Raw genomic sequence first — 26,001 nt, 5'->3', positions numbered from 1 at the left:
GGCATTCTTTTGGCAATATAATCTAAATAAATACCTTGTAAATACCTATACCTTATATAAATAAGGATAACATGTTTGTCTGTTTATTTTACAAAATTCTGTGGATTTGTTTAATGACAATCTACAAATTAGGCTCCTAATTGTAATTCAAAAAGGATTCAATAGCTGTGAAAGAAGGAAGGAGTTAATAATATAAATCTGAAAACTAAAATGGTATACCTGTAGAATATAAGGCTGGGCTTCTTCAACATTTTATTTTACTGTCTGAGATATGTATATATAATATATAAAATCTCAGACAGTAAAACTAAAGGCAGGAATCTAGACTTATATTCTACAGGTATAACATTTTGATTTTCAGATTTAATTTATTCATTATTGATTCAAACTGCCTGTATGTTATAATATGGCAGATGTGTTATGCAGTTCAAATGAATTTCATGGTATTCACAGTGACATTTCTAGTGTTAAAAGATGTCTTGGAAGGTCAGTGGCTTGAAAGATACTGAAGACTGGCAGTCAGACAACTAACTTTTTCAAAAATAGATCAGCAGATGTCTACCTTTATGTTGTATAGATATTATTATAATCTATGCATATATCAAATTAGGGGAATAAAGCTTTCTTCTGCAGAAAGCTTCATTTTCTAAGTTATCATCATTAGGTCCTGGTAATCTTTACAAGAACACACACTGATATCCTTCTTGATACCAAAATAAATGCTACCTAGGATTAAAGTCTTCCATATGTCTTTATTTGATATTTTCTTTAATATTGTTTGCCTTGGCCTGGCTCTGGTGTAAAGAGCAGATAAACTTTGTTATGGGGAGGGAGAAGTTGGATGTTAAGTTTTTGGCAGCTTTGTTGATGATTTTTATTAATATTAAATTAGGAATACGTCTGCTTCTACTAAGGGGACGCTAAGAAAATGTTTCCATGGCTGATGACCTTATCTCAGCCTAGGCAAAGTCACTAGACTGAAGCCAAAATATTGCTTTTTAGAAAACATTATGACACATTATGAAGCAGCCTTTGTAAAGTTATTACAATAAAAATTTAAATTCTATTTCAGCAGATCTACTGCACAATCATAGGAACAATTAGGAAGTAGGATACCCTTTGATTTCACCATAAGTATCAATAAAATGACAACAGTACACTGTCAGATAAACCAAACATAAGGATTACAGGTATATATCCAGAATTGTGTTAGAAATGGTTTATATGTCTATGTGGCTGGATTGAGTGCTGGGAAGCTGTGGGTTTTAATTTACTGTGACTTGCACACTCATGTGATTTGTGCAGTCATGTCTCCGTTAATTGTAAATTGATCTGAGTGACTGCCACTTATGTGGACATACTTTACATGTCTCATTCTGAGCTTGCTGTTCCTTTAGGAGGTAGCTGTTATCTGAAGGTATTAATAATATATATGTTTTAGCCATAAATAGATTAGAGTATTGATCACACATCACAGAGGTACATTTACCTGGTAATATATCTTTATTCATTTTGCAGTCTGCAAAGCTGAGATCATGGTTTTTATCCATGTGTAAGAAGCTGTTCATAGTTAGGTTCTCTTTGCTGACTAGCTGGATGAAGACATACAAAATGTTTATATTGTTCCAGGGAACTGACAAAGCTTACATGTATGGTCTCATGCGTTTGAGAAAATGACAATTTGCTTTTCTATACAAAGATGCAAGTTAATTGGTGAAATTTGGTGCTCTGTGCATGTTGATCCTGCTATATGTACACAAAGAGGAGTGCATATGTATGGGGTTCTATACATCACTATATAAGTTCTTTTAGTGCATGCCTTGTTGTCCATATGCCAGTTTTCTTATTTGACCTGATTTTTCACCTTTGACCTTGCTCTAACATTTTTCATTGGCTTATCTGTAATTTGTTTGAACTAGCTAATATTGATCTTGGCTTTATCTGGAATGCCTACTGGTCTCTTGCCTACTCTTTTGTGTTCCGGTGGAATTCCTACATGGCTCCTATGAGTTCTATTGCAGAATACTTGCAGTAAATCCCATTCACACTTTCAGTAGCTCTGAAGCAGCTTTTTCTTTGGATCTGTCCCTTGAGAAAGCCCATACCTGCTTTTTGAATTTTTGGTCTGACTGATCCTGTGAAGTCCTCACTAATCATCTGTTACTTGGTAATTCCTACAGATCCTGATAGTTATCCACTGTGCAGGGAACATATGCCAATCTAGTCTTTCAATTAATGCATTTTACCCGTCTTTGCCAGAAGCTAGACACACATGCTTAGTTGTTCCAACACTGTATCTAGTTTGTAAATACGCAGTGCTAATAATCCCACGGGGAGTGAGCTTTTCTGCCTGGCCTGCTTTGTGAATGCAGTGTCATTGCAGCACTAAAATGTAAAGGTGTGAGAGGCAGCCAGGCAAAGGGCCTTGCCATACAGAGGAGAGTAAGTGGTATTAACATTCTACAATCTACATCCGGCTATGGGATGATCCACATGCTTGGCTTGATTAGGTGATTCCTAAAGTATCCAAACTAATGGACCAGCATAACAGCAATACAACCAGTGTTTTCTGAAAGAGGTCAGTACAGGGAACACTTTATTATATTCATGACAGGTGTACTTTAAGGAGCAAAGCTGGAAAACATTGAATAACCGCACCCAAATCCTTCCGGCGGTATTCACATTTTCCTATTTCTCCTATAGCATCTACATCTTTTAATTACAGTTTTCTCCTAAAAGACAGGGATTTATGGACAACCCAAATCTCTGAATTACACCAATATTGATATAAATAAATATTTTATTTACAATCAATAAAGACAATTACAAAATCTATTTTGCAGCACAGCTACATTAAATTAACTGCAACAATATGTATTTCATTTTAATCTTGTTCCAGAGCTTCTGAATATTCCAATGCAATATCGTTCAATCACAATTGTATATTTCCTCTAATTATTTCCAAAAGCTCTAAACTCGTTGCGTTTTTCAAAAAGATATAGGAGCTATAGTTTTTATTATGCTGAATTAGTAGAACTAACTTATTCTAAATGAATTTTCATGGCATCTCTTGCATCACCCCTTTGGAATCCCAATAACCAGCTCTCATGGAAACAGGACAATATATTGTGGGGAGAGTTCCCAAAAGAATGAAACGCTCTCCTGCCCCAATCTTCCAGTATGAACCTGCTCCAGGTGGCATTCCTCGTGCAGAGGCCAGCTCACATATCAATTATTTTTACAAATACTTTTATATCAATATTGATTATTTGAGAGATTTATGTTTTCCATAAATCCCTGGTATTTAAGGGAAAACTGTGATTAAAAGATGTAAACTCATTGAATAATTAAATTTCATATTACAAACCTTGTGCATTGAAGACATGTTGGACAAAGATGGGAGTATAAATGACTATTCTTATATCCACAAAAAGAGCTGTTTTCTCATAAAAGATATAAAGATTGGAACCTTTGTGTGATAGATTTGTGACTGACATACTACCAAGAAGAATCACGATCCTGCATTATGTTGTTACAGTGTACAAAAGCTGGATTGGATACCATCAGTATATAATGTTCAACTTTTTATTATAGGTTCAATGATATTGAGCTAACAAGGAGTTAGAAGAACGCTTAAAACATAAATGCATATGACCGTGTTCCAAAAAACATTATCTCCAACCAGCCTCATATGATTGTTTGCCAAGTTTATAGATCCCAAGTTATCTTTGCCCTCCTGTAAATGGAATGCAAATGGGAAATTGGAAAAGTGAAAAACCTGTGCATATCAACCCATAGAAAATATTTTGTGTCTTGGTTTTATTATGTAGCCATTATATTATGCCATCTTAGTGAAACATGTGCAAGTTACATACACACTACTCTTTTTAATATTTTTGTACATCCTTTGAAATCCAGCATTTACCAAAATGTGATTCCACTTATTGCATCAAAGTTCCTTCCCTGCCTACCTTCCTACCCGCCTAGCCTGTCCCTATTAACTGAAGTTGAATGTCAATTGAATTCATTTGGGATTCCAGTTTAAGCAAGCGGAAGTAAAATTCAGATAAAATCAAAACCCATTTATGGATTTCATCCTGATCAAAGTAAAATGGAATTGAACTACTAGCTAGGTTCTATTTATTTATATATATTTTAATCATAACTGTCTTAGATATCAAACTGAATTTGATAAATAGCAAAAACATAAGCTACAAATAAAAACACATACAGAAGAATATGTTTTGCATAATATTTACATGCTGTTCAACCTCAAGAAATTTTTGTAGCAGAAAAACACAGCTGTTATCTTTGCCTAATTACATATTGTTTTCACTTTCAAAGACTCAAACAAGAGAAAAGGCAAATTCTTCAAATAAGGTTGCATAATAACATACTAAAACGTGATTTGTATTGTTTTATATTCTGCTGAATTTAGCAATCAAATACTGTGAGATATTGAAGAATTCTTTCTTTAGACATCTACTCATACAAGAGTTTGATCACACTCATGTATTCTCAGCAATGCAATAGAATACACTAAAAATCAAACACAATGAGCAGCGGCAGTGAATTTTTTTCTGGGCTGTGATCCAAGAACCAGTGATATTTTCTTATGAGTGGAACCTTGCTTACACACACAATTCCTCACACAATGGGCCTGATTTATTAAAGCTTTTGAAGACTGGAGAAAATAGACTATTATGGGAGAACCTGGGTGATTCAGCAAACATGGATAGGATCTGGTCCAGGATTGGAAGTATTTGTCAAATATTAGTAAATATTTTTTAGAAATCCATTACTGGTTTTCTGAATGACTCAGGCTCTCCAATGATAGTCTATATTTTCCAGTCTTGGAGAGCTTTCATAAATCAGACCCCATATATTACTTGTAAAAATATTTTTTTCTTAAACTTAGATTGATAGTATGATGGTAATTTTATTGATGTAATTAGAGAAGGAGAGGCAATAACTATTATATAAGATTTAAATTTGGATCCTCCACTGCAAGCCATCTTGAATGATTCTCACCAGTCCTGGGTTCCCTGGAGCTGCAGGAGGGCCCTAGGGCCATGCTTGGGGTGTTATAGTATATACAGTTTATATCACCACCATGTAGAAGACATTGGACAGCTTTACAAACAGCCACACTGTTCTCTCTTAAAGCCAAGAGCCAGATGTACATTACTGCAGCTACTGAGATTATTATAAAGTTGGGCATAAGAGGCCATGTCCCACCATTAATCTTACTTTAAGTATTTTAAATGGTAATGGTTAAGTGGTAAAGAAGGGGGTGAATCAGGAAGGAATTGGAATAAGGGAATTTTTCCCCTGCTGGAGCAAATTGTGCCAGGGTTTTTCTTTTTGCTTTCCTCTGGACCAGCTATGTCTTATAGGGTTTTTATCTGGGATATGTATATTTCCCTAGTGGTTGAATTTGATGGTCTTTTTTCAAGCTGAACTATGAATAAACACCACATAAAATGGGTTCTATTTATAAAACAGGGAATCAGGCGTTTATTTAAACATGCCTTTGTGAGAATCTTCCAGGCCCACGGGATTCAGTGGCAGTAATTGATTCCCACCAGAGAATGTTCAAGGAAAGGTCAGATTCCCTGGTTTTTAAATAAAACCCATTAGGTTTTCAAAATCAAAACAAAAGGTTACTATTTCAGAATTATAAATGAGTTAATTTAGGGGGGATATTGCAAATAAAGGGGTCACATAGCACAATTATAGATCACCCTGGCTTATTCCTCCCTCTAAAAGACAATTTATTTTGTTGTTCTAACACAATAATTAATAAAGTGTTTAAAGCAAAATGTTAAATTACAGAACACAGAAGTAATTGTAGATGGACAACGCTTGGAATCCTTCCTCTTGGCGTACCATATATTTGGCAGGGTGAGCTGCTATACAGAGTCTTGTTTTCCTCTTGTTATTTTTCTAATAAATAGTTATTCCCATAGATTAAAATATGTCTGCAAAAATCAATATATTATTTAATCAGAGGATCTGCTGTGCTTGTAGTTACACCCTTGAGCTGATTTGTTTTAATCAATTTAGTTTACTGTTATTTACGTAGACAATGAAACACTTACTGTCTGCTTGTCCATTTTTAATCAGTTGGGTCAATAAAAACTGTCGTCTCATATATGATAGTTTATCAGAGAAGGCAGTGTCCAGATACATTCGGTAGGCAGTTGTGGTTGGAGTCTATACATAATTCACAGCAGGGCTTCATATATAAAGGATTATATGAGGATAAATCACTGTGTGCCCTCCAAAGCTGTAAAAGTTTAGTAAAACTCAAGTTTTTTTTGCAGCTTTTGCGTAAAATTGGGTTAATCAGTAGTCCATATTAAAATAAAAATGCAGAAGAAACTGGCATAGTGGAGTATATAAAAAAATTATTCCATAGAGCTAGATTTGTTTTTCATGTGATAACTGTTATTAGATGGCGTACACCCAGAAGTAGGGAGCATCATGCAAATCAAAAATCATAATTTTGCAAGTGGAGAAAACATGTTAAAATTAGATTATTTTTTTCATGCAGAGAGTTGTATGCAAATTCTCTGAACATGGTTTTGTAGTCAAAATAGTTGGAAAGGTAAATCAAGGGTAAAGTTTAGCTTTGAAAATGATTGATTGATTGATTACTGTTTTCACTGTTTTTAATGTTGGCTGCATTTTGTGTCTTAGGTTCATACATAATTCAAATCCGGTTACCTGTATTTTCTTGTGAAAGTAGGTACCTCATTTTATGTTTGTACTAGTTTGGTTTTAGTATATGCTATATATAAATATGTATATATATATATAGCATATACTAAAACCAAACTCCTCTTTAATGTGTGTCTACCCAATCAATAGAGTATATTGTGGAAGTGAAAATTGTGTGGATTCTTTTATTCTGGGTAGCTACGCAGCAAAGGAATGAAGGTCAGGTTATGGTTACATTTGGTGTCGTTTGAGAGATTATTAGACTTTAAATCAAATGTCAGGAGCTGAATATAGATTTCGAAAGGCAGTCCAAAACATTTGATGCACTTACTGCATTAATTATGCACAGCAAAATAATAAACTAGGACTATGAAGAAACTGGCAGCCACCAGATTTGCAAATGTAAAAGCTGCAGTTAATGATAGAGAAATGATTTGAACAGCAAATAAAATTCTGGAACAGCTGCCACCAAAATAGCGAATCATGTCATAATGGAATCATGCTATAATGGAATGGCAGGGAATCACAGTATAGTACAAAAGTCAAATTTTAAAGCTAAAGTCACAAAATACAGAGCTTTCATAGAAGAAATTTTAAAGAGCATATTCTGATTTCCAAAAATTGAAGAAAAAAAAATCTTGAATAAACATTTCCTTAAATCAGTGTAAAAAAGAATAAAGTTTCAGGAAATGTGTGTAGTTTTCATCAAATAGTTTGTTTTTATTCAAGCCAGTGTACTATACATGCTATAGTGTCTGGTTTTGTTCCAAAAGAAAACTTTGCCGATACATGTTTCTTGTTGGCTCTGTAACAAATTTTTTTTGTTATATGTTTGTTTTCTATGCCATTTCATTGTATTATTTTTAATATTTTTCATTAAACACGTAATTTACGAAAGAAAACCTTTTCTGGTTTAAGGATATATTTTTGCTTGAATGGCCCCCTTCAGATCATATCAGAGAATTTTGGTGGTTTTGATGTAATGACCCTGACTTTTATATATTTTATTGTTTTTTATCCTTATGTGTCCTATTCTTGTAGGTTTTTTATGGTCATGTTATGTGAAACAGAATTTTTATTTTTAACTCAAAAACAGCTGATAATTTAATATTTCACTTTGAATCTTTTTGCACTTTCATAAATTGCAAGCTCTCTATGCTCCAAAGAAGCAAAAGCTCCACAGTTATCAAAAGTTAGTTATATGTGCTATTACCGTAGTAAAACTTTTTGTTTATGACGTAGATGTGACCTGGCTTTTAATATACTTTGCAGTAAATGTTTTTAACATTTTGTCATTAATAAAAGCTACACAAAATTCTCTTCAGAAAAAAAAAAGAAAATATTTCCCAGAGCCGAGGCTGGCATAAAATTAGGAATAGCAGCAGATTGCTCTTGTCATCACTCTCTCAATTGCCTCTTTAAGTAAGTTTTCTGTAAACGTTAGAACATTATAATTTAGCTATTTGTAAAATATACTTATTTGCATTGTTTGAGTAGAACAGTGTTAACAGATAGTCGGTAACTAGCTAGCTGGCAGATACCTCCACGGTTAGTGGTTTCTTATGAAAAAAGCTGTTTACCTTACGGCATGTACACAAAAGTGAGGCAGTGGAGCTTGGATATTAGGACAAGTTATAAATTACCTGTGCAGAGTAGAGAGGTAAGTAGTTTTTGTAGAACTACTTTTGATGCTTAGTTTATTAGCACTTTTACATTATCTGAAAATTGTTTGCCTTAATTTTATTAATTTAGCATCTAGAGAGAAAAAAGCATATTACATGTAAAATTATTATGACATTAAATGTATGACATTATTACATTAAATGTACAAAAATAACAATATTGCTAGCAGTTACGACGCACACAAGTTGTGCAGTAAGAACCTCATATGGCCCTTGGACTGTTGGTTGGTCATTACTGATCTTAACGGAATATGTTTTTTAGCATCTGCATGTGCATTAACCTAGCTGTTGAGAAGCAGATATCTAACCGAATTTTGGTCAACAAATGAAGTCATTGCCCATTGGGGCCAAAAGTAAAAAAAAAAATTCAACTGAATAACCTCAAATTTTAAAATATTATTGTTATACTACTAAAGACTCTTGTATGATTGCATAAACTAAAAACAAACACAGTTACAGTGTAATACATAAGCCTCCTAAATTACCTTTGTTAGTAATGAGCAGCGCATCATTGTGACCACCTATCACTAGATGTTAGATATTTGGACTTCACTGGCAAGCTCAACAGATATTTGTGGGAATTTGCTGGGGAACTAAGAAAAACAGTACATGTATCTATAACAAAAGGCTACAGCTCATTTGTACATGATTGTGATTTACCAATATCATCACATCATTACTTAAATGTGATTCTAAATTAGAAAAAAGAATTATTTCGTTTTTTTGTTCAGTAACTGTGATGATTTTGCAGAACATGGCATTAGTGTCTTTGTTATCCTATAGTAAATGATGTTTACTTCTGTTTTCTGCAATGGAGTAGCTGAGCTTAAATGTAGGCCTCAGAATCCTTATCAGCAAGTTGACTTTTAGCTTGTATTATATCAAAAACATTCAGCATTTTTGTGTCTAGAAGAAAAATTGTTTTTTGGCAGGTTTATCTTAAAATCATGCCGCTCCATCGAAAATGAGAAGTTTGATTTGGCTAGACGTGCTGATGTATTTGATTGTTGCCTTTTCTTTTCCTTCTTATTTCTACAACATGGTGTTTGGCATTTTCTTTTGCCCATATGTGTTTATACAGTCTGTCACTTGCTAATGCCACGTTTGTGTTTATTTCTCTCCTCTCTCTGTTTCCCCATCTGCTTCTTGATTTCCTTTTTTTTCTATATCAGTTTCAAAGAAGCAGCCTAATTACCTGCGTTTATCAAAGTCGAGTTAACAAAACAAAGTAGCTTAAAATGATAGCAGAGTTTATCCCATCTATTAGGCCAATTTTTTAAAGCTGGTGAAGTAAAATAGATATTTTGTTATTAATTAGAATGTTTTAGAGAATTAGGGCTCATGAAAATAAGAGGTTTGCTAGTTTACACTGTTTAGTGAATGCAACTCAACTCCTTCATAGTGAGTAAAACAACTTATCATTTTATCCATTATGTTTGCTTAATATAAATTTTTTCTATTTCTATTTTGACTTTTTGAAATTCCAGAAATGTCACTGTCTGTATCTGTCTGTCATTTGCAACCCCTAATTACAGCGCATTGCAATATGGTATATAATTAATAATAATAATGTTTGGAATGTTCTTGAGAAACAAGTGCTGGCTCTTAATAAAAATGTAAAGACAATAATACCAAGCAATGTTCCTTATGTTAGTAAATGTTACTTAGTATGAATAATAATAATAATTAATAATGGTATAGAAAAATGTATATGGCATAAATAACTTAATCAATTCTAAGTTACATATAAAGGCACCTATCTAGCACCATTGTAGTATTCTACTTTAATTTCCCTTAGTCAGATATTCTCTGAGACCAAAAACCCTTTCATGAAAAGAATAATTTAATGCTTTACTTTACATAATCTCATGGCTTTTCTGAATATTTTTTTTCTCCTTCCTTCTCTGAGACACAGAGGGGGCTATAATCGGACTCAGTTGGCCTGATTTATTAAAGCTCTCCAAGACTTGTGAAAGTAGAAAACCAGGCTAATCCAGCAACCCTAGAATGGTTCTGGTCCAGGATGGAAAACATTTGCCAAATGCTTTTTTTACAAAATTCATTAAACATTTGCTGGGCCTCCCAGGTTTTCCCCTGATGGTCTAGGTTCTCCAGTTTTGGAGAGCTATATTAAATCAGACCTAGTGTGCCTACATATTTCAGAGGCTACAGTAACCTGGAAAAGCACTATATGTTAGACCGCCAGTGTTTTCTGCAGGCCAGAGGTTGTGTCAGGTTATTTTGTACTGTCTACAACCGGCTGGGGGGATTTCCTTTTACCTCCTGTCCTGAAGGTCAAAAGGAGATTAGAAGAATTTTCTACAACTTAAACGCATAGGGTTTCCCTAGTTTATTGCTGCTCTGTGTCACATAACCTTTTTTTTCTAACACTGGGAGGCATAGGCACCAGCCGGTTTTACCTGCTAGGTAACATAGCACCTACACTGCCAGTACCGCTGAGCCTATAGATCATCTTCACTAATGACCATGCTCAGACCAAACATCCTTTGCCTGAGCACCAGGTTTGTTTCTTTTAAAGGCCCCCGTTCATATGTATTTCAGATTTTCTGTCTGATCCTGGAGTTTTGGTGAGACCTTTAGGTTCTTGTGCAACCCCAGTATTCCTGCTTTTCTGTTGATCTCTGCAGTTCCTGCATTCTACCCTGTCTTCAGAATTCTTGTTTGACCCACAGAGTTCCAATGTTTTTTCTGTTTCTTAGACCCCTTATGCTGCATAGCCGCGATCACCAACCAGTGGTCTGCAAGAAAATTTTGAAGGTCCGTTGCTCTGGCCGGTTCGCCCCCCCAACAGGGTCTTTTATCTGACTCTGCTTGGGGGGCACAACGGCCACAGCTGCAGGCCATGTCTCCCACACGGATCACAGGCTCAGGTCAGTGGCTGGGTTGTGTCTCTGGACACAAGAGCGGGTTCTGGCATCATGACTTCCCTCTGGGGGAACTTTCTTCCCCTTTGAGTGACACAAGGCTCCCCGCGCATGCGCGGTTTGGAGCCCATAAGTTTAGTGGTCTGTAGGTCCTAAAAGGTATATCTTGGTCTGCCTTGGTGACAATGATAACCGGTCCAATAAAGGGGATGAATTTCCTTAGTGGGGACACCGCAATAAAAACTTCACAAATGGTCTAATACTTTTTCACTTTGTGCAAACAAATGGCATAGGGTTCTCCTTAAAATTCCAACCACACGTGAAAAAAACCTAACTCTTAACCAAATTTGGACAAGGACATCACTTGGGATTCCCATTGCTATTGCTAAAACCAGTGTATCTATCGATTAGTGTCAGGATTATGACTTATCAACATGCAACAGGTCATTATGATTGACAAGGATTACATTGCTGGATGTTATGATGGAGAAGGATAACCTTGCTGAGCAAACAAAGTGAATTTACTTCTAGTTATTTTAACAGAAGGTAAGTTTTTGTGTTTTGTTTCATTGAAAGATTTTTTTTTTAATATTTATTTTTTTAAAATACAGTCATGGATACTAACCTACTCGTCTGCTCATTTGCCTGGAAAGGGTAAATATCTGGTCACCATCTAAATAAAAACATGGCTTCCAGATTTCACCATAAGTTCCTCTTGCATTATTCCCACCTACTGATTGAAGAACTGGAGGTGAAGAAGAGGCCCTTTTTTCCTCTACATTGGGACAAGGGTACGTTTCAAAGAAGGAGGTTCTGCTACCCTCTTTGCTATGTACCAACCCTAATGAGGGGACAGGTTTATCCTAAAGCCCACTTAGATTTTCTAGTTCTATGTAACAAGAAAACACCATAAAAAAATTAATTCCAATTATTCATAGAATTCCATGCAGTCCTGTTGCATTGTGCATTTTAAATCAAAATTTTGATCGTTTTCATTAATTGTTTGTCAAACAATGAAAGTGAATAAAAAAAAGAAAAATTATCAAGATAAAAAATAAAAATCCTTAACAAAGTAAAATCATTTAGGTAGCTATTTATGAAGATAATAAAGTCATTTCAAATGTTATAATCTTGGTCTGGGTTAAGGTAGTTATAGAACTCAGATGTGGTCTCCTATGCCGGAATATTTATTTTTAAGGAGTGGAAAGGAGAAGAGGGAGCTAGCAAACCCCTACAGGCCCTCCTTTTTTTTAAATTAACACCAATTATACAAGATCATAAATCCAATTTGGTTTGGTATGAACCACACTAACCCCAAGATGATCCATCCAAGGGTATTTACTTCGCCCATACCTAACAATGTAATTCTGTACATCTTACATCCCATGGTTAAAACTAGTATCAGTCAATGAATAACTTACATTTGATCAAAAGAGTGCTTTTTGCTAGGATAATACAAATGGAAAAAGGCATTGCTAAAGTATTATCAACACCCTCCAAGATTCACATATTTATTACACTGTGAATTGCTTTTAGCAAGCACAATGTTCTTTTCCTATAATTTGAAGGCTGCCTGCATTTTTAATGAAAAAAAAAGCGTGAAGAGAAGAGTGGATATTATTTTATACATTTTATTATATCTAATTGGACCTCTTAGTATGCAGTTATAATTGCTTTACCACTAGCTTGTTTTAAAGTTTCATTTATTTGAATGAATTATATTTTGTATCCAAACAGGTAATGGCTTAAAAAGGTACTTTATAAAATGTAACTAATGAAACCTTTTATGAGTGTTTAACACGTACAGTTTTGGGCTCTAGTTATAGATATACCACCGTGTACAAATGCAGAGTTAGAGAAGCTCCAAAAAGAAAAGTCCTTTCTTGAACGACCTAGATCTGCGCTATGGGTCCTAAGCTGCTAAGCCTGTTTTGTTTCTGTTATAATATTATGGATCCCTTGTGATTTAGTCCTTTTCAATCTGGTAATTAGTACTGACTTGGGCTTCTTTATGTTCACTTGCCTGTCTTGGAAACTGAAGACACCACACAAATAATAAGAAGTGCCTGAAGGGATTGATTTCTCTTTTCTGTTTTGGATAGAAATTGTTAGCAAAATGTCATAAACAATACCTCGGAGGGGGTGAATATTTCCTGAAAATTTAAATATACTAAATATGTAAAGATAGGGGGAAGAGTAATAGAGGAGCCATTCTAGGAGACCCAACCCCACATCTTTTCTTATTACATTGATAATAGTGGAACTCTAGCCAAAAATCTTTTCCAGACGGCATTTATAATCTGTTGTTTGATTTACAGCTGATAACTATGTTCTTTAGCTGGATGAGTGCTGCCGGCAAAGTCAGAGTGGTAGATGTGAATCTCTCAGTGCCTGTGCTGAAAGCAGAATATTAACTTGGAATATTATTAGATGTTTAATTAAGTATTGTATTGCGCAAATCAGTGTATGAACTACAAATTAGGGAGATAGTGAGGAGACCCTGTCGCTAACCTAAAATATTGCATGTACAAGCATTAAATAATATAATATTTTGAATGCTTATATGCAGTGTTTATTTTTTTCTTATTTAGTTAAAAATGCATTGTTATATTTGTTTGACTACCTAATTCCTTATCACAGCCCCATACCTTCTTGTACAACATACCCTCTACTCTTCCAGGAATGGCTAGTTACTGTCTGTCCTGGCCCAGCTCCTTCACCCTTCCCCTTACCTCTCTACCCCCCTCCCCTTTCATGAAGCTGCTGGAGAAGAAGAGAAGGGGAATACTATAAAGTGTTGGTTAGGTGACAGTGCTGTCTGCTGGTGCAGCCGACATCTGTCCAACATCGAGGCTTCCAGCAGCAGTCTCAAAGCTTTTGAGTGTCTCTACAAGTAAGGTTTTTACAGGTAAATAATGCGCATAAATCTGTACATGCATAGATAGTCTTACAAGAAAATTGTTGACAGTGTTTATCCAAAATTTTTTCAAAGCTGGGTAGTAAGAAATTGTAGGCAGATGGCAGCTACTGTATTGGGACCCAACTCCTCACTAACCACCCAAAACAGCTGGGTGGTTACTGAAAAATGATGGGTGAGGCGCCTGGCTAAAAGGGTCTGGGGAGAACACTGCTTTAAATATATTGGTCTGGTGACAAAATCTCAATAAAGAATCTTTTCTTATTTATATCAGCCAAGAATTCTGTAATCTTGAAAACTGTCATTGTCCTATTCCAATACAAAGAGCAGTGTTAGTTGTAATGTATCTGTATAAAGCTACAGAAGTGTGCTTTGCCCTAGAACTAACAGTGGTCATAGGTAGGGATGAGTGAGAATGCCTCTGGCATTCTGTCAAAAATTTCCTCGAACTCCCAATGGTTCTGTGAAATTTTGGCGAACTGATTTCCCGAAACCATGGGAAGAGGAAATAAAAAAGGAGGATTACCAGAGCTGCATTCAGCCCTGAGAATCTACCTTTTTGCGATCCCCGGGGCACTAGAAGGTAAACAACCTCCAGTGCCCCAGTGATCGCCTGCAGTCACAGCTGTGACAGCAAAGATGAACTCTGCAGTTCCACTACCATCCCCGCGGCACCGGAGGGTAATTAACCTCTATTACCCCGGGGATCGCACACTCCTCCCAATGATTGCAGCCACAGCTGCAATCATTGAGAAGATGCTCGACAAAGGAGAACCTCCTGACATTGTAATATAAGTATCTCTTACAAATGATACATTTGTTACAGATACAAATGTATAATTTGTAAGAGATACTTATATTACAATGTCAGGAGGTTCTCCTGTGCTGGGCATCTTATCAATGATTGCAGCTGTGGCGATCCCCGGGGCACTAGAGGCTAATTAACCCGGAGATCAATGCAGCCCTGGAAATCCTTCGGCGAGAGCTTGACCTCTCGGCGAATCAGAAGGCCATTCTCGCTTAGATTTTCAGTAAGCTAAGAAAGGCCCGATTTGCTGCGAGATCAAACTTAATATTCTCGCTCGCTCATCCCTAGTCATAGGTAAATAGGTAAAGGTGGCATTTAATGTAGACCGAAAGAGGAGGGGGTACAAACTACTCCCCATTTAGAAGATAATGTCGTTAACCCCTACTCACATAGCCGCAAATTATACAATAAAAATTAAAAAGGAAGGGAACCTGGGGTCTTTTGACAAACAAAAAAGACTTCTATTGAAAATCTCAATAAATTCAAATACCAAAATGTGTCTTAACAAAAGGTAAGTATATACAAATTTACATTAGAAAAGGTCACAGCCATTCAGTGGTCTGGGATATATGACCAGTTCACTATACAAAGAATTCCCTTCAAAGTTAACACAAAATCTTTCAAAGACAAAAACATCTGTAATCATAACACGTTTTGCCTGATGGCTTCCTCGGGGGTACTCTTAGAGCGTTTATGCCAAATAATGAAGAAGTGACAATACATACACATGTGTCAGGAAGGTATGCTGGTAAGATTTGTCATATATCTTATACTGTATATGTTAAATATACACTATATCTGCTCTACATTTTCTACATACTACCTGGGTGGTGGATGGAGCAGCATCTGTCTGTAGTGTCCCAGTATTATGGAATGAGCATCCATGATAAGTGCAGCCCATTTCCTTCTCTTTTTACTGATTGCATGAGTATAAAAACCTGTCCCCTGCCAGCATGCACTTCCGGATACACCTAGTTGGAGTGATGGAGCGCTCCAATCATCAAGCATTTCTTTTTCTGATTGCAAAGCTGTAGTCTGACTCAGCAGTGGCCCTGACCTCTGAAAAGAGACCCCTATTTTCAAACGTAGAGGAAGGGTCATTGTCTGCAGCAAGCTGGTGGGGGACAGATTTTCTTTGTGTGCTCTCTCAAGAAAACAAATTGTCAGACTTTTTGTAAAATGTTTTAGGAGTGTATTTATCTAAAGTTCAGTTAGGTGTTCTATATCAGCCCCCAGCAGGTAGATGCAAACTTCAGTACCATATATAACTGTCAAACTACCCGTTTCTGCACTGCATAGTGTTAAAAATATAGCTCCAATATTGTTTTTTGTCTGCAGCAAAATAGGAAGCCTGTCTGCAACATGATCCCGCTTCTGTAGATTTAAAATAGGACATTGCAGACAATGCATATCAGCAGATGAGCATTTCTTCCACCCAGTCACACAATCCACACAGATTTACACTCTCCCTGGAAATGGGGTCACAAAGTAGAATTAAGCTCTACTCATAACGTGCAAATATGCTCAACATATCTGTACAATATGGCACTCTTAAGCTACGTACACACGTCAGATTTTTATCACCCGATAATCGGCATCGGCCAATTATCGGGCGAAAATCTGCCGTGTGTACAGTCGGTGTCGTCCATCGTCCGGACGACCGACCTGCCGGATCCACGGACGATGGACGACAGCTGATCCTAATGAAAGGGAAGGGGAGAGCGCGCAGCAGGGGGCCGCTCCGTCGCTCTCCCCCCTCCCCTCTCCATAGAGCATGAACGGTGCTGTATGTACAGCATCGTTCATGCATCGTGCACTCCCTTGTCGTTGGAAAGGATCGTGAAAGATCCTTTCCAACGACAAAAACTGCAAGTGTGTACGCAGCTTTACCTGCCAAAGTTTCCCAATTCCAACACTGAGACAGCTGCAAGATCCCACATCACTTTGCTGCCGTCATCTTTGCCCAATCTTCATTTATGTACAGTATGAAATCTTTATCTTAACAGAAGCATCTCTGGCAGAATAGACTATTTTCCGCCATGAAAAACCCTGCATGTTATATTGGTTGATGGTTAGCCCAGTTTATTATCAGCCTCTACACTCTTACAAATGCTCACTTCACATTTCAGTTAATAAATTAGTGTACATAGAATTGTAAGAAAACAAATGGTGACAGCAGAATATAGGAGGTCATGGCTTACATTGGTTTGTTTGTATAGATTTACACATAACCTGTAAACCTCAACTCTACCTAGACCTAACCTGTGAGCCTGTGAGGTTGTATCGGCCGCTGGATGTGTAGATTTTTTACCTGCAGGTTTACATTGCTGCATTGCTACAAAACAAAGCTGCCAATTTACTGAGACACTGTACAGTCCCAGAGAGACTACCTAATTACAGACAGCATGTAAACTGCATAGTTACAAAGTAATTTTTTAAAGAAATTACCCTGATGATAATAGACTGCCCAGTTACAAAAGAGACTGGAAACATTCAATATATATAAAGCTTTTCCTGATAGACAAGGAGACTTCAAAATTTAAAAAGAATACTCCAAATAGGTGTTGATTTAAAATGTTTAAATGTTTAAAGATGATCAGGATACCAAATAGAAAATAAAACTTCCAAAGGGCATCTGACATGCAGTGTGTATCAGAGGTTCCATAGTGGGTCATAAAGGGTGGGCATCATGATATGTATAGAATGAGACTGATGGAGTGTTGTTGCCTAATGGAGTCTCACTTTCCCTTTTTACCTGGTTTTGGCCATGTGACATCACCAAAGTAATCATAAACAAGTGCAAGTATGCATGAAAAAAAATACTAGCAGTGTCTCCAATAGAGAAGAGAAAATTCAGCTATGGAAACCAGAATAAAACAGCCACAAAACAGAGCAATGTTTAAATGTATGGTTTATATTTTTAGAATATGTTTAAAAAAAGAACATTACCAGTTAGAGGTTGCAGCAGAAAACAAAATACAAGAAACAAAACTTAACTGTACATATCCTGTTTCCCCTATGATAAGGCACTGTCTTATATTTTTTGAAATGCCAAAATATGCCCTAGGTCTTATTTTCAGGGGGATGTCTTATTTTTCCATGAAGAAGACTACTGTACACATTTATTGTTGAAAATCACTCATGATCACTCATGTGCCATTCATTGTCTCCTTCTGATCACTCTGTGCCATTCATTGTCCCCTTCTGATCACTCTGTGCCATTCATTGTCCCCTTCTGATCACTGACTCGCTGGGTAACTGACTCTGTTAGGGCAGGGATCAGCAGCTTGCTTGTCCTTTGAAGTTACTTTCAGTTTCACTCTGCACTGCAGCCAGCATTGAGGAGTCACACAGAGGCACACAGTATCAGGTATCGGAGGATGTCTTATTTGCGGGGGGGTGCTTTATTTTAATTGTTTGAGCAAAAATTGGGGGGTGGCTTATTTGATGGGGATGCCTTATCATCGGGGAAACACGGTATTGGGCCTGATTTATTAAAGCCCCCCAAGGCTGGAGAAAATACACTTTCATCAGTGAAGCTGGGTGATCTAGCAGAGCTAGAATGGATCTGTCCAGGATTGAAAACATTTGCTAACAAATAGCAAATTACTTTTAAGAAATCCAAACCAGGTTTGCTGGATCACCCAGCTTCATTGATGAAAGTGTATCCTATCCAGCCTTGGAGAGCTTTAATAAATCAGCCCCAATGTCCAGCGTGATTACCACAACCCTCTTGAAAAACCCTCTTGGACAGATAGGGAGCATACAAAATTTACATGATGTTATTAGTGCTGATTTATCTTGTTCTGTGTGTTCCTACTGATGTTCTCATTTCTGAGCATTATCCTCTACCTAGGAAATACCAATATGTATTCATGGCTATTTAATATCTCTGCATTGGGGTTCAGCCTTCACTGTCCAAAAGCATCTCACAGTTCAGTTCTGCTGTGCATTTACTGACTTATAAAGTGACAAACTATTCTTCAAGTGGAAGAAGCAAATTAAAAGGATTTATTACAAAATTCATTTGCACATCAGCAGAGGAATTAATTTAGAAATCCGTGTCAATATGGGCTTTACCCAACCACAAACACTATGCAAATGCCAGTAATGTGGTGCAAGCCATTTTTATTTGTTTGCTTCTACTGTGATTAGTAAACTTGTCAACAGAGGAATAACAAATTACAAAAAAAATGATATATTTTCTCTTGACGTTTATGCCAGCTCACACTTCCTATAATCACTTATCCTCACTATTAACATTTTTAAATAAATAGCTATCCTAAATTTATGAATTTCTCCCCAAAAAGTTCTTTCACGATTCAGATTGCAAACTTTTATGTTATGCAAAAGCTGATGTTTAGGTTCAAATTATAACTGTTCAGTTTTTTTCCTGAAGGACAGGAGGCAGGACTACTTAAGTATCACTAAATACCTATAGTGTTATAGCCCAGTGTATACTGTGGTGTAAATTAATATTGGAATCAGCTTAGTTTTGGAAATAGTAATTATAAGTTGTGATGAAGGGATGATAAACCTATGAAATGGTTATCACTTTCAGGTATAAACTGAAGACTTGCCAAGCAGCTTCAAGGTCACCACCACTTGAAGAGTTGCTCGGTTTTCTGAAAAAGCTTAGGAAAAAATTCAATACAAGCCAATCCAGTTCTCACACTTGTATTGCGCTACAACTCACTTTAACAGGAGTAGTGGTAGAGTCAGCAGTGCTGTTAAAGTGGGGCTACATTTTCAGTAGTGTGGGTGAGCTTTTGCCATAGCATCTTTGCTGAATATGGCACAAACCTTTTTTGTAGGCACCCTGTAGTGATGTCAGGTCCACCATCACTTTCAACTCTTCCAGGTCCATGGTAATCTTCAATGTAAACTAATTACATTGTTCACAGCGTCCTGGTCTATTCACAGCAGTGCCGCTTACACATTTGGTTGGATTGGATTTGGTGCCACGCAATGTAACCAGAAAACCAAAAGCCACCTGGGAAATTTTTTCCTTTTTCCTTGGGATATAAAATGTTTTATATTGTTTGTGCTAAAAAATCTACTTTTTGTTAACTTTTTTGGATTTCGTTTCTCTTTAAATGATTGTCGAGTTGAACGGCAGTTAAAACATGTAACATGTATTTTTAAATCTTTCTAGGAAATATTACAAATATAATATATAAAAATATAATAATAACATAAAAATAACCCTAGCATAGCACTAACAGTAGCTATGAAATGTATTCAAATAATCCCGTTCTAAATTTTCAGATAACCTGCCTTACGTTAAGAAGGGCCTGGTCAATTTATTGAGCAGGTGACATAAATACCAGGCAAGGATTGGTTACATACCGCAGTTTTTGTGAATGGTTTGGAGGATAGGAGTCCTAAACCAGATACTATGTAAAGGTTGGTCATAGCAAGACATTTGGTACTATACCAGAAAGTGTGAATCAGTTAACAAGGCAATACCAGGAAATCAATATGCTATGTTTGGAAGAAATAGTTTTTCTGCATTATTCAAATTCTCCCCTCCCCCAGCCTTCTTCTTTCACTGTAGAGCATGCCCCGGTATTTTTTTTATTCTTTTACCTTGTTCCAGTGAAAAACACTTTTTTTTATATATATTTCATGTAGTGTTATGACAAATGCTTGCAGGGGCAGGTGCTAGGAGTTCAGTTCCTATTGATGTAGGTGCACCCCTAGAACTATACCCCCAATATGCCCTTTATGCATGCTGCCTCCAATAGGCTATCCTTTATTTTATCTGATTACTTGTTTTACTCATTTTTCCAGCTGACTTTGAAATGTTCAGCGATCTACTTGTAGATTGTAATTGACAGACTGCCAGAGTGATGCTGTCAGCATCCAGCAACTGTTCCTCTGCATCCAGATTTGTTCCTCTGGGATATGATTGATGGCACATGCTTTGTTCTTGTACCCAGCAGGTCTTGACTTATACTGTTAAAGTTTACACCACACAAGCAGCAATACTCCGGATCTGGTGTTTAAACACAGCTTGACTTTTGCAGATCAAGAGAACAAAAAAAGGTTATAGTTGGATAATATGATGTTTTTCTAGTTGCACAAAAAATAAAATTATTCGAAGCTATTAGAAACTCTTCATTGCAAAACAAATTGTTAAAATATCACAGTTACAGCTTTCATTACAAAGCCTAGAACATGTACATAGAACTAGCATGCACTGCAGTACACTTTCTGTCCCGACACCACATCGGTTTTGCTTTAGTTAATATTGACCATTGTAAAATACTGTTCTGCTGATTGTATGCTGATCTAGCTTGACAATGGTATTGATTTGTACTTGGACCTACTGGCTGAATTTCCACTATTCTGTAGATTTTTGTATTGACCTTCCTGCTTCATTAGTGACTTTGCAATTAACTATCCTCTGCTGTTGTGGGCTATTTCTTAGTAACTCCTTTCAGCCTCTGACCTAGGGTGAACACATCAGAGCACTGAATTACAAGATCTAAGACATTAAGGAATACATAAGAGAAAAATTCTATTTATTGTGTAAAACTTGGAGGTCATTAGTTATCTCTCACAGGGATCACATTGTGAGAATGCTTTCTTCCTTTTCTTTCCAGAATGCCAGACCTTTGTTTTTAGATCATATATAAATTAACATTCTTTAGAATGTGACCCTGGCTCATAGTTGATATCCCCTGCGTTTTACAATTTGGACTGTATATTCCCTCATACACACCAGGCCTGATTTATTCAAGCTTTCCAACAATGGAGAAGGTAGACTTTCATGGGTGAACCAGCAAGCCTTGCATTTCTTAAAAATCATTTGCTATTTTTTTTCTAAATTATTTCAATCCTGGACTAAATCCGTTCCAGGTTTGCTGGATTACCAAGATTCACCGATGATAGTCTATCTTCCCCAGTCTTGCAGAGCTTTCCTAAATCAGACCCAGTTAGTTTTTTGTGTCGCATGATTTCATGCAGGTTTGCTATGTTACCGATAGATTCACTTTAAGGTTGGGGCATGCTTGCAATTTTACTACAATTGCTAGCAGACAGCAATTATGACAGACAATGGAAGTAAGTTTATGGCCGTAAGTAATCACTACAATTGTCTTTTTTTGCTTATTGATTTCCTGAGTCAATTGATTGATTATTGTAAGGAAGTGACTAATCGCATATGTTAGTAAAGCCAAGAAAAGGTTACCTAATGCCAGGAATGATTATGGCATTTTGGAATTGTATTATTATATCTGGCTGCAGAATTATCCAAAGAAGTGTAAGTCATCAACTGGAGAACAGCTGGGGTAATTTTATTTTCAAATCCTCAAACCACTGAGGACTGAAGAAAGAAAAGGTGTGAGAGGATTGCGTTCAGCCCATAAAACACAAAATAATATGCCTGTATTATAGACTTCGGTCTATAGACGTTTAGTAAAGCCATATAGAATATTGGTTGCAATTTTGTACATCTCACAATTAAAGTATTTACAAAATGGTCTGAGTTTCCCAAAAATACAAAGTTTCTGTTAAAGCTCAGTTGAACTTTCAGCTTAAATTACCAAAATACATAAAAAACAATAAATGAAAAATTCGGTCACAGATTTGAGCATCATTTGTTGTATAGTACCTGAAATGTATTTAAGGTAAAAGTTCAATTGGGCTATGAGTTTAAATGACAAACAAATAATAACAAATACATCTACTTGTAAAACAGCAAAAAGTGATACAAAAAGCTATACACATGCAATGCCTTTAAAAACATCATCCCTGTGATTTCTTTTGTGCTCTTCTAGCATTGGCAGGCTTCTTTTCTCCAATGTATCTAAGTTTTGGAAAAATCACAATAACAAAATTACACTTTGTTTGACTTGTCTGCAAGGTTCAATTTAAAATCCACTGTGCTAGGTCACAAACAACAAAACATGTGAGGTTCTGCAATGGGCTGTAATGTGCAGTAATGGTGTTTAACACAGTTTAGTAAAATGACAGTTTAGGGATTTATTTTAGTTTAGCATATTACACTGGGAAAAAAGAGAAATGCGATCAGGCAGGTGTTATTTATAGGGTTGAATTTCAAGGTGATATATAATAATTTCCTCTTTAGAGCCAAATCTAATTAAATAGTGCTTGAAGCCACTTGCAAAACCACAGTATACATTTTTATTGTTGTTACTAAGCAGGCTAAAGTGTACAATATAATGAACAGAGAAGAGCTGAATGTAAGTCTAGGTGTGAGATAAGTTGGTGAACCCATAGGGAGTTTCTGCTTGAAAGGTTTCTAAAATATGATTTGATTTTCATCCTAGCCATGATAAAAATGCAGTCATCTTGTTTAACAAACATAACTTTTGACATTTACAGTACATTAGCTTATCTGTGAAAAAATAGTTCAAAAGATAGTAAAAAAAACTACATCACTGATGGGTAAAGCAAATAAACATCTACAAGATTGACATCTTAAAAAAGGCATTTGTGTCAGCTTTCAATCACTAGAACTAATATTTCAGTAAATTAATTTGTGGGTTTTTTCCTGCCCTGCTAGACTGAAACAACCACAAGTGAACTGCTAAAATTAAAATAAGATTCTATTCGGACTAATCCAAAAAGGAACACCAGAAAAGAAATGTTAAGGCCATACGAGTGTTACAAAATAATTTCTAATGGTTTATGGTTCCATATGGATAAAGCCATGAACATGTCCATGTGCTGTGGTATAATATGAATCAATTTATTCCCAAAACCATTCTCAGTACAAAAAGTGGAGAGGGTCGATGATTTATGAGCCTTGGTTATCTATATTAATCAGCAATAAGAGGTATTTTGCCATATACTATAATTAAATAGTCATACTCATAAGTGTAACCATACTTCTCAATCAACATACCTTACCTTATTTAGGAAGTAAACCCAAAAACGTAGACCCAAACAAAAAAAAAATACGCTTCAACCCCGCAGAGCAGTCGATCCGTCCGGAGGGTACTCCCATTGGGTCCAGTGTTGTCCTGGCATCCGTCTTCCGGCTGGTGCACTAGGTGCCACCATCTTCTCCTTGTTCTTCCGGGTTCTTCTTCCTACGTCACCCGACGCAGACACGAGATTAGGTGACATAGATGGTAAAAAAAACTTGCCGATCTTACTGGACATGCGTAAGATAGGCAATTTCTTTCCCTTTTGGCAAAAGGGCTCCTCCCCTATAGTTATATTTTCCTGAGCTATTGTACACTATCTTTCCCACCTTTGTTTGTAAGCTTGGTTGGACAAACTGGGCCGGATTTATCAAAGCTCTCTAAGGCTGAAGAAGATAGGCTGTCATAGGTGAGCCTGAAGGATCCAGTAAACTTGGAATGGATCTGGTCCTGGATTAAAACATTTGCCAAATAATAGCAAATTATTTTAAAGAAATCCATTCGGTGTTTGCTGGATCACCCATGATAGTCTATCTTTTCCAGTCTTGGAGAGCTTTATTAAATCACACCCAGTGTTTCTTCCTGTGTCATAGTTTGTACTTGTTTTATATTCAGGTTTGTCATCTGCAGCTCCACAGTGTATCACTGTGTAATATGATGGGACATTATAAAAAAAATAAGTCTTTGTTGCAACAGTTCCCCTTTTTTTTTATTTATAGAACAGAATTTAGTTGTAAATGTAGCTTTTCTAATAATTATGTTTTGCCATGCATTTAACTATGACACTTTTGTGCAATGAACTTTTCTCTTTCTCTTTTCTCAAATGCCTAGCTCAAAGCGTGAAAAAAACCCAACCTTACAAACTGCAAAATTGCAAGCAAAAAGAAAAATCTCAGGACTAGTTAATAAAAATTGGAACAATATCTGTATCCATCCAATAAAAAATAAGTAGCCTAGGGGCCTATTTATAAGAAAAAAGTGTAATTTAGTAAATCGTACAGTTCAATATGTATTCATGGATCTTTGCACAAGTAATATCTTTTACTTTGTTAAGCTCTGAATTTTTTTTAATTTTGTGCTAAGAACTGTCTTAAATTTTCTCTTCCAGTGGCTGCAATTGCAGGGTGTTCTCCCTGGTGCCTGTGTGACAGCTTGGAATGATTTGGTGCTGGATGTTTTAACAGTTTCAGTTCCTTCAGCTTTGGAGGTGATTTTGGGGGTAAGTACAACTATAAATATTTTTGCAATGCAAAATAAATAAAAGTAAAAGCCTAAAACCGGTCCACTTATTATAAATGTAAGCAAAAGGTATTTTATTAGTTCCCTTTTTGCAAAATGTTATAATGGTCTCACAGTTTGCTAGCATCAAACCCATTTGACTTCTACAGGTAACTGCATTTTTTGGCATTAATACAGAAAATAGTCATTATGTTAAAACCATACCATACTGGTGTGACACTTGTAAAACACTCAGCTTCATAGAATTCCTTGTATATGATACCAGCCAATGTGGATGTGTATTTAAATATATTTATTATTACTTTTAATTATTAATAATATTATTAATAATAAAATAATTAATATTAACTATTTTTTTCAAACTGAAAAGGGGACAGTATTTATATAGCTCCATCATATTACACAGCACTTTACAAAGTCCATAGTCAGGTCACAATATCTATTTTTTTATAAAGAAAGAAGCCATTATTACACTTTCAACCACTTTATCCCTCACACCTTTTTACTCTTTATGGACCAGAAAAAAATTTACTTTGGTGATATTTTTGCCACTATGTAAAAAACATTAATAATATATATATAAAATAAATATATAATATATAAATGCCCCAAATGCCCCATGCATGTCATTGGAGACATTTAGAGCTTTTAAATACTTTTTTTTCAATATTTTCATTATTATTAAAAAAATACACAAATCTCTTACAAACTACCGTATTTTTCGGACCATTAGACGCTCCGGACTATAGGACGCACCAGGTTTTCCGCACGGGAAAACAAGAAAAAAAAAATTCATTTGATTTCCCCTGAGATCCAGCGTGCGGCACTTGTGCCCGCCCATGAAGGTGGC

At 36.1% G+C, this 26,001-nt stretch overlaps 1 protein-coding gene across 1 annotated transcript in view; it reads left to right on the top strand.

The window, feature by feature from the left end:
- The window catches only part of GRIK4 (glutamate ionotropic receptor kainate type subunit 4), a 147,755-nt gene that overhangs the window by 27,027 nt on the left and 94,727 nt on the right, over window positions 1-26,001 (top strand). Inside the window, exon 2 of the mRNA XM_072425981.1 lies at window positions 25,021-25,131. The gene's annotated coding sequence lies outside the window, so the exon portion shown is untranslated. The remainder of the gene's footprint in view (window positions 1-25,020; window positions 25,132-26,001) is intronic.

This window comes from Pyxicephalus adspersus, chromosome 11 (assembly GCF_032062135.1).
Source record: "Pyxicephalus adspersus chromosome 11, UCB_Pads_2.0, whole genome shotgun sequence".
Lineage (NCBI taxonomy): Eukaryota > Metazoa > Chordata > Amphibia > Anura > Pyxicephalidae > Pyxicephalus > Pyxicephalus adspersus.
Note: the sequence above shows the minus strand (reverse complement) of the source record. Positions and strands in the feature narration are given on the sequence as shown.